The sequence below is a fragment of the Xenopus laevis genome, chromosome 3L (genome assembly GCF_017654675.1).
Source record: "Xenopus laevis strain J_2021 chromosome 3L, Xenopus_laevis_v10.1, whole genome shotgun sequence".
Classification (NCBI taxonomy): domain Eukaryota; kingdom Metazoa; phylum Chordata; class Amphibia; order Anura; family Pipidae; genus Xenopus; species Xenopus laevis.
Genome location: NC_054375.1, coordinates 133456300 through 133466108, shown reverse-complemented (window position 1 = coordinate 133466108; position 9809 = coordinate 133456300).

Here is a 9809-nt window from a genome sequence, read left to right as displayed (position 1 = left end):
TGTATAACAAAGTTACAAGATGGTGACCCCTGTAGCCGACTTTGAAAGCATAAATTATATGTTTGATTAGACTTGTGGTGCAGTAAGTTCATGTTTATATTTAGTATACAAAATACAGCATTTCTAGCCTTATTCTATTTTAGACTTTACATGCCCTTTAAACAGTTTTTTCCCCACTCATTGCTGTGTGAGTGCTTAGCAGTTCAGCGGGTACCTGTGTTTCTAGCTACCTCTTATTATAATATAAATATTATAGTATTCATGGAGAAGTGTAACCAAACAACAGGGGCAGGGCCACAACATATAATGTAAAGCTGAACTGCTTCTTTATTTTTTTTTTTTCTTTTAAAACTTGTTTTGACTCTGGTGTGAACTAGATTTATTAAGTGGGTTTCATGGCTAAATATACCTTGGCCTATGTGTATGCTACTACATTCATAAGCCCGGTGTCTACAGTCTAAAAATAGAAGTGCTATATTTTATATACCCATATGTACTGTATCTGCAGAGAGCCTCAGCAAGCCCTATAGCAGTAATGATTCTGGACGCGCTTCCGAAAAGTCGCTCGCATCAATTTTGACCCCGCAGGTGACTGGAGCGACTTTTCAAAATTTTTTGATGCCTGCAAATTTTCGATATAGTTTTGTAAATTTATTAGTCGGCGAATACGTGGAAATTCGTGCCAGGCAAATTTATTCACCCATCACTAATTGTGACATTTCTATTCAATGTGTACTGTATATTGTGAGTAGCACAGAGCATGTGCAGTGAATCAGCAGAAAAGAAGCTGGGGAGCTTCACAGGTACAGTACAAATCGTAACTGCTAAAGGGCTGTCGTGGGCTTGGGCTAGTACTGAACCCCAAAACATAAAATGTCTAGCCTACCTAGGGGGTGGTTCACCTTTAAGTTAACTTTTAGTAGGTTATAGAATGGCAAATGCTAAGCAACTTCATTTTTAATTTTTTTTAATTATTTGCATTCTTTTTCTGACTCTCTCCAGCTTTCAAGTGGGGGTCACTGACCCCATCTAAAAACAAATGCTCTGTACGGCTACACATTTATAGTTACTCCTCTTTTTACTCAGGCCCTCTCCTATTCATATTCCAGTCTCTTATTCAAATCAATGCATGGTTACTAGGATAATTTGGACCCTAGCAACCAGATGGCTGAAATTGCAAACTGGAGAGCTGCTGAATAAAAAGCTTAATTAACTCAAACCACAAATTAATACAAAATGAAAACCAATTGCAAATGATCTCAGAATATCACTCTCTGCATCATACTAAAAGTTAACTCAAAAGTGAACACCCCCTTCAAGCTTTGGCCTGTCAATCCCAGTTATCGACTCAGTTGATAAATTGTGAATTATAAAGTCCAAAAGACACTGTTTATTTTGCAATGGAACCCACCATGCTTTATATAGATTGTATGGGTCCTGCTAAGGGCCTTATTGATAGTAAGGTTGAATATGTGAGTCCTTCGGAGTAAGAATGAAGATTACATTCATTTCTTATAGTCTTGAGGAATTATCCAAATCTTTTGTTCTTTTCTTACTGTATCACATGGCATTTATCCAACTGCCACCGAGTTTATTTGCATACGCGGCAGTGTTATTTCATTACATGCGAATATGACACGATTTACTTTGACACTGGAGCACTGGCAGGTGGGCCACACACAAACATTCACCTCTGCACATTTTTGCAATAACATCTTTTCCCCAAAGTGACCCCTAGATGTCACTTGTTGAAGACCAGCATCGCCTTTTCCCCTGCTCTGCCAACAACATCCACCCTCAAGGACACATTTCCACAAGCCTTAAAATTTCTATTGTAGAGACTTGTCTTATTTTATTTTCTATCTGAAAGGTGACTCTTGCTGCCGCCGCTGGAATGGGAGAATCCTCCCTGTCTGGAACTTGTCTCACACTTCCTCACTGCCACTTAACAGGAAACAACGTACAGGAAACAGCATCTTAAAGGGCGACACGGCTGTGGTTCTTGTTACCCAAAGGAGCTGAAAAATTCTGCTGCTACAGAAGCGGCCATTATCTGTGACTGTTACACTACTGGGTTTATTTGTCTTATACCCTGCCTATACTTCTGTTAAAATAAAAAAAAATAAAAAAAGTGAAAGCTTTGTTTCTAGTGTTGTTACAGCTGTCACACTATGGGGATGCTGTTTATGAACAGTGTAGAACCATGGCAAGATAAACCCTAAAAATGAATGTGGCTAATGAGGCCATATTTTATATACTGAAATTATTGCACCAGCCTAAAGTTCCAGCTTGTCAATAGCAGCAATGATCCAGGACTTCAAACTTGTCACAGGGGGTCACCATCTTGGAAAGTGTCTGTGACACTCACATGCTCAGTGGGCTCTGAGCAGCTGTTGAGAAGCTAAGTTTAGGGGTCGTCACTAATTATCCAGCAGAAAATGAGGTTGGTCTGTAATATAAGCTGATGCTACAGGGCTGATTATTAAATTCTGATGCTAATTGCACTGGTTTCTGTGCTGCCATGTAGTAATTATCTGTATTAATTACTAATCAGCCTTATATTGTGACATTTCTATTCTATATGTACTGTATATTGTGAGTGGGTCCCTAAGCTCAGTAAGTGACAGCAGCACAGAGCATGTGCAGTGAATCAGCAGAAAAGAAGATGGGGAGCTACTGGGGCATCTTTGGAGACACAGATCTTTACTGCTAAAGGGCTGTGGTTTGGGCTGGTACAGAAGCACAAAACATCATGTACAACATTTCTAGTTACTTCTTTAGTTCTCCATTAAGCCAGACCAGAAGGCCCAGTTCTGTTGATCTTGCCATGGAATCTACAAGTAAGCACCCATGAAAGGATGCTGGCTCAGCAGAGAATACAATAAACATCAAACCTTTTTTTACTAATTAATATTTAAACTCAAGAAAAGAATAACTTTTGCCATTTAAACCAAATTTAAACAAAACCACAAAAAGCAACGACCCAAACTTAAGGGTAAGGCCACAGGAGGAGATTCGGGGAGATTTTGTCGCCTGGCGACTAATCGCCTCGTCTTCTGAGCGACTATCTCCCCGAACTGCCTCAGTGTGTTTTCCCATAGGCTTTAGCGCAGGTGACTTTTCTTTATAGCCTATGGGAAAACACGCTGAGGCAGTTCGGGGAGATTGTCGCTCAGAAGACGAGGCGATTAGTCGCCAGGTGACAAAATCTCCCCGAATTTCCTCGTGTGAACTAACCCTATAACTTTTAGTATGATTGCCATTCAAGACAATTTGCAATTGGTTTTCTTTTTTACTTTTTATGGTTTTCCAGAGGGCCTGCACAGCGGCACAGAACAACATTGTTTAACAACTGGGGTCAGTGACCATTTAAGAGCTAGAAAGAGGTAGAAGAGGAAAGCAAATAAGTTCCTACTAAAATTTAACTGACAGGTGAAATATATCCCAGAAAAATGTTTGATAGAATAAAGTTAATGTTTACAGACACTTTTAGGGTCAGGGCACACTAAGTGCTCCGAGTGCCGTCCTGCTGGCGATTTACATTCTAGCTGGTGGGAGGCAGTTCGGGGAGATTAGTCACCCCGAAGAAGAGGAGATTTGTCGCTTGACGACTAATCTCCCCAAATCTGAGCGTGTGCCCTGACCCGTGTAGACTGCTAAAAGTAGGCTTGGCTTAACAGCTCTTTTTGAAGGTCCAAACTGTCAGCAGCCCCGTCTAGGCACCTAAGTTATCCTTTGGGTTACTGCAGTTGGGCTAAGAACCTTGTATTCACAGTCTACAAATGCAAATATCTCAGCAAACAGAAAATCAGATTCAATTACTAAAGTGTTCAGAGAAGCACACTGAGTAAATTTAGATTAATTTATTTTTGGGGTTTAGATCCCATCTAACAAAGTATGACAAGTGTCTGGGGGCCACCAGTTTGACAAACCTGGTCCCCGAGCCATTGCATTCAGATTAAAGTGAAGTAACACCGTTTAAAAGGGAGCTATAGTGAAAACAAAAATTAAATAGAAGGGCTGTCATTGAAAAAAAAATATTCTAAAAAAATTAATGGGTCCCCTACAGATGTACCTCCTGTACCCCACCACAGCTTTATTGGGGCAGTGTGCAGTCCAATTTGTAGGCAAGCCCAACTGATTGCAATGACCGATTAAAAGTTTCAGATTACAGTCTCTCATCTAGATTTACTCAAAGTTGTCACAGGGGCCCTTTGTTCAAGTGGATACAAATACATAATATAAATACATATTAATAATAACAATTATTATCAAGCGTCTTTTTTTCCTTTTAATGTAGAAAATTGCCATTTTGGTCCATATAAGGGTAGTCTTCATTCCAGTGCACACAGGCAAGTAATTTTAGACAGGCTTGAAAATCAAAATAGGTCCTGGAATTTCAAAAACACACAGGCCCGAACATCTCCCTATAGGCCCAATAAATAGTGTCCGTCTATGGCAGGGGTCAACAACCTTTTTTACCCGTGAGCCACATGCAAATGTAAAAACAGTTGGGGAGCAACACAAGCATGAAAAAGTCCCATGGGGTGCCAGATAAGGGCTATGATTGGCTTTTTGGTAGCCCCTATGTGGACTGGCAGCCTACAAGAGACTCTACTTGGCACTTTACTTAGTTTTTATGCAATTAAAACTTGCCTCCAAACCAGAAATTCGAAAATAAGCACCTGCTTTGAGGACACTGAGAGCAACATCCAAGGGGTTGGAGAGCAACATGTTGCACATGAGCTACTGGTTGGGGATCACTGGTCTATGGCATCTTACAGCAGCCCCTCTGGCATTTGCCAGATTCCACTGATTTTAGAGACTTTGTGTTTGTTACAAAAATAATCCTAATCTTCCATTATAATAAAATGAATATAGCATAATACAAGGCTGAAGAACACTAAGCCAGGGATCTTTCATCTTGCTGATGTTGATCTTAAATTTCATGTTATGAAAAAAGACTGGAAGTTGTAGTTGAACAGGATAAGAATAAGGATAATAAGATAATAAGGATGATAAGATAAGGATAAGAATGAGGGATACAGTAAGTGAAGATCCCTGTCCTACAATGTTCTGCTACAGAAGAAATTAAAATGTTTTAGGAGTTATTAAGAAGATCCCGTGAGTACTGAGGTGAGAGCTTCTCCATTCATTAGGTGTACATGGCACCATGAAAACATTCCAGCCGGTGTTCTTTCAGTTGTCTCAGTGCCTGTAACATACAAAGAAGGAATGTCAACTCACACGAGGATAAAGTCACATGAGAAACTGCTTCACATGGAATGAAAAGAATAAATAAATAAAGCTTGATAGCTGTGTCTTCTCACAACTGTATGATTATGTACATGGATGTGAATATCTATTAACCAGGTCTGCCATGATGCCGTATTCCCCCAGTGGTGCTGCATGGCCTGCAGTATGATCCAATTATTGCCCTGGGGAACAAATAATCAGCTCAATGCTTCAAATCAGGAAAAAATCCACTACCTTGGTGACTTGTATCATGTATATCTAACTTACATTGATCAGCAATTGATCTACAGCAGGAATAGGGAGCAGGCCATATCCAGACATTGCAGAACTACAACCTACAGAATCCACCATCATGCCACCTGGTGGACGACTTCTGCAATGTATCACATGTTGCCCACAACTCAATCTGACACCATAGAGTTAGTGCGATTTTTGTGTGTGCTGTCCATTTTCACTAATCCCAAGCAAGAGCTTCAATTTCTCTCTGCAGTCTTTTGTTTCTTGTGTTTATACCTTTTCTTGTTTGTATTTCTCATACTCTGGGCTGTCAGTGGGCGGCTCGTGTCTGCATAAAGGGCATGAATTGGTCTGTAGGGAAAGTCACAATGATGTCAAAGAAATTTGTAATAAAAATTTGTCTTATGAACATGACATGCCAGCCAAATAATATCTTGACAACTTTTAGTTGTATCTACAGTACAGAAGAATAGATAAGTAATAATAGGTAACAATAACCTTTTAGCTTTTCAAAGCAATCATTTTTTGCCTGCCGGGGTCTGTGACCCCCGCCCCATATGAAAGCTAGAAAGAAGTTAAAGTGGACCTGTCACCTAGACACAAAAATCTGTATAATAAAAGTCCTTTTCAAATTAAACATGAAATCCAATTTCTATTTTTTATTAAAGCATTCATAGCTGTTGTAAGCTCATTTAAAAATCTCAGCTGTCAATCAAATATTGTCTGCCCCGCCTCTATGCCCTGGGCACTTTCTAGATGTCACTGCTCTCCCCACATTCCCCCATTCTCTTTACCATTTAATTGTGTAACCAGGACATGGGGATGGACATCAGGCCCCCCATTCTGGTGCACAAACAAGATTCTGAGATGATACAAGACTTGTCTTAATAAGTGTCCACAAAATGCTTCCTGCCTGCTTGCTATAATTATGAATTGCCAGACTGAATGATTTATAAAGTGTAATTAAAGTTCATTTTGCTTGCCTATGTGATAAAATCTGATTTAAATAATTTTTTTTTGGGTGACAGGTCCCCTTTAAAGAAAGAGACAAAGAATTCAAAAACTCAGTTTTGAAAAGTTGCCATTCTATAACATAATAAAAGTTCATGAAAAGACGTCAGAACAAACCGTTTAATACAGGGTCCACTTTGACTCAATACTATCTTTTGCATCTGAATAGAATGTGAATGGAGGGTGTGTAAGAGAATGCCCACGCCATAGCCATACGACTACCCCATTATTAGGGCAAAAGCAATTTGTGGACAATTGATAAAGAGAAGTGAATTTTGTGTGTCTGTATTAGAGCATTGCTTGTTCCTAATGGCAACACAATAGTACTGTAATTCTGAGGGAATTTTCCGTACCAAACATAGAATAATGTCAAGTTTTGCACATTGTCTTTTGTTAGCATTAATCTTTATCTTTATTAATAGACACTATCTTTGTTATAGACACTAATAGACACTATCTAAAATTCCCCCTGAATAAATAAAAATCTCTAAAAATAAAAGAATTAGCCTTAAAGGAACTGTTCAGTGTAAAAATAAAAAACTGGGTAAATAGAGAGGCTGTGCAAAATAGAAAATGTTTCCAATGTAGTTAGTTAGCCCAAAACGTAATGTATAAAGGCTGCAGTGACTGGATGTCTAACATAATAGCCAGAACACTTCTTCCTGCTTTTCAGCTCTCTTTGTTACCCTGGTTACCAGGCGGTAACCAATCGGAGACTTGAGGGGGCCACATGGGTCATATCTGTTGCTTTTGAATCTGAGCTGAATGCTGAGGATCAATCGCAAACTCGTTGTACAGACCCCCTTTAAAGTCGCTGACTAACTCAGAGTTATAGAGCTGAAAAGCAGGAAGTAGTGTTCTGGCTATTATGTTAGACATCCAGTCACTCCAGCCTTTATACATTACATTTTTGGCTAACTAACTATATTAGAAACATTTTTTATTTTGCACAGTCTATCTATTTACCCAGTTTTTATTTTCACGCTGAACTGTTCCTTTAAAAGTTACATTTTGTGCAGCTTTACTGAAAATATCCCACAAAACATTGTTAACACTACACTTGCAGCTGGATGTGCGGAAGAGCTGGCAGAACTAAGGAGTTTGCATTGTAGTGGGCAGGCAGCCAACTGCTAGACAGACAGGGCCAGATTTACATAGTGGCTGCCCCTAGGCCTACTGCCGTCCGTCGCCCCTGTCTCCTCCCCTTTATTCGTGCAAATTTTCATCATCTGGACTGGAGCAATGATGATTAGCGCATAGAAAATTTAAAAAATGATTGTATCTCCAGCGCATCCCCAGTGTTTTTGAACCAATGTGGGTGTGGTTGGGCAGCATGCCGCCCCCCTAAAATCCTGCCCGTGCCTAGGTGGCCTTTCCACAAATCCGGGCCTGTAGACAGACCTGACAGGGAACTGAATTATATATGTTACCATGTGAGGCATGTCTCAATGTTACAATATTCATATATTCATGAAAGGCTTTCCTTCTAATAGTATGTGCCAATGGCAGGGTGATGGTAAGGGTGCCACATACTGTATTATTGTGTATGTCTCACTACAGTTCAAATATACCTTATTTCCCTCTGGGGCATAAAGGGAAGGAGGGTCATGGGCTATTGCAGCTATTGTAATGGAGACCAGAGAGGGAACTTGGCACACTGTCCAATAGGATGGTATTTTTTGTCATGTCGTGCTCCTCTTTGTGGTCCACCATTTGTCCAGTGCCCTGATATGAAAACCAGCTTGGTATCAGTACCCAAATCTCATCCTAATAAAATAAAACTGCTCCCCCATTTAGGATCCTCTGTACTAGACATAGATACTCCTAGGAGACCGAGAGGAACTAAAGATAGAAAGCAGTGGGGACTGTACTCTGGGACTTTGAACTGAATGGTGTTGAGAGAGCTGTGCCCAAGTTATTTATAGGTTCTCGTGTGATACTCGCTCTGCAACCAGGAGCAATTACACACTGACAGATATCAACAACCGTGCTTAGGATTTCATCTGCTAGGAGTTCCATAATTACTAGAGGCTCAAAGCCTTAAACAGATTTAGCGGTAGATTTAACTAGGGATGCACCGAATCCAGAATTCGGTTCGGGATTCGGCCTTTTTCAGCAGGATTCGGATTCGGCCGAATCCTTCTGTCCGGCTGAACCGAATCCGAATCCTAAATTGCATATGCAAATTAGAGGCGGAGAGGGAAATTGTGTGACTTTTTGTCACAAAACAAGGAAGTAAAAAATGTTTTTCCCTTCCCACCCCTAATTTGCATATGTAAATTAGGATTTGGATTCAAACCCCCAAATCTTTCACGAAGGATTCTGCCTGATCCAAAATAGTGGATTCGGTGCATCCCTAGATTTAACAAAATGCTCCTTGCGAATTTAGTAACTTGTGCCTGTGCAAATGTACCGAGTCAGGATCTTGAGGGAGGTGGCGTCACACAACACAAAAATAAAACACACAGCAACTTTTATTAAAGGGAGTTCACCACCAATGTAACGTTTAGTTGTACACAGTGTTATCACAAGAGTGTTTGCAATTGGCCTTTAAAGGGAAAATCAAACTTAAACTAAAAATGTGCCTAATAAAATAAAACGTAATTCTAAGCAACTTATCACTATACATTTATTATTAATTCATTATTACTTATCAGTGCTTTTAAAGCCATACGTCAAAACTATTACTACTGAAAGCAGCATTTGTTTAACTCCTTTTAGACAATGTTACTTGTTAAACAGACTTCACCCACTTGCAAAACATCATCTTTTTTTTAATACATCTAGACACAAACAGCTTCCTGCTTAAATAAATGATTTCTTCCATCTATTTATTCTAGAATAGCAAGTGGAATCGTCGGTACGAAATGAATACACAGCCAATCTCAAAAAGCTATTAACTCCTATTTATCATGTGTAATTCTATACAGCTCAGGAAAAAAATACAGTTTTTTTTTTTTTAATGTGTTTCCTGCTGAGTGACAAAAATACCCATGTACGGGAAGTCAGGCGTCACACAGGAGAACCTATAGGCCAGTTATGTAATTAGAAGTGAAGGTCCTCTTCCCCAAAACCATGTGTGTTTTTTAAAAAAATACAAACAAATAAATTGAGCGTCAGTTTAGGCACCTCCAGTGTTATACTCCTGGCCAGTTATACCCCTGACCCCTTTATTGCCAACTTCCACCAAGTCATGCCTCTGTCCACCTAATCCCCAGCCCTTTTCTTCACTACCCACCCCCATTACAATTGCAGTTGCACAAGGAACAAGAATTCAGCTGTTTATATCCCAGCCAGGGAGTAAT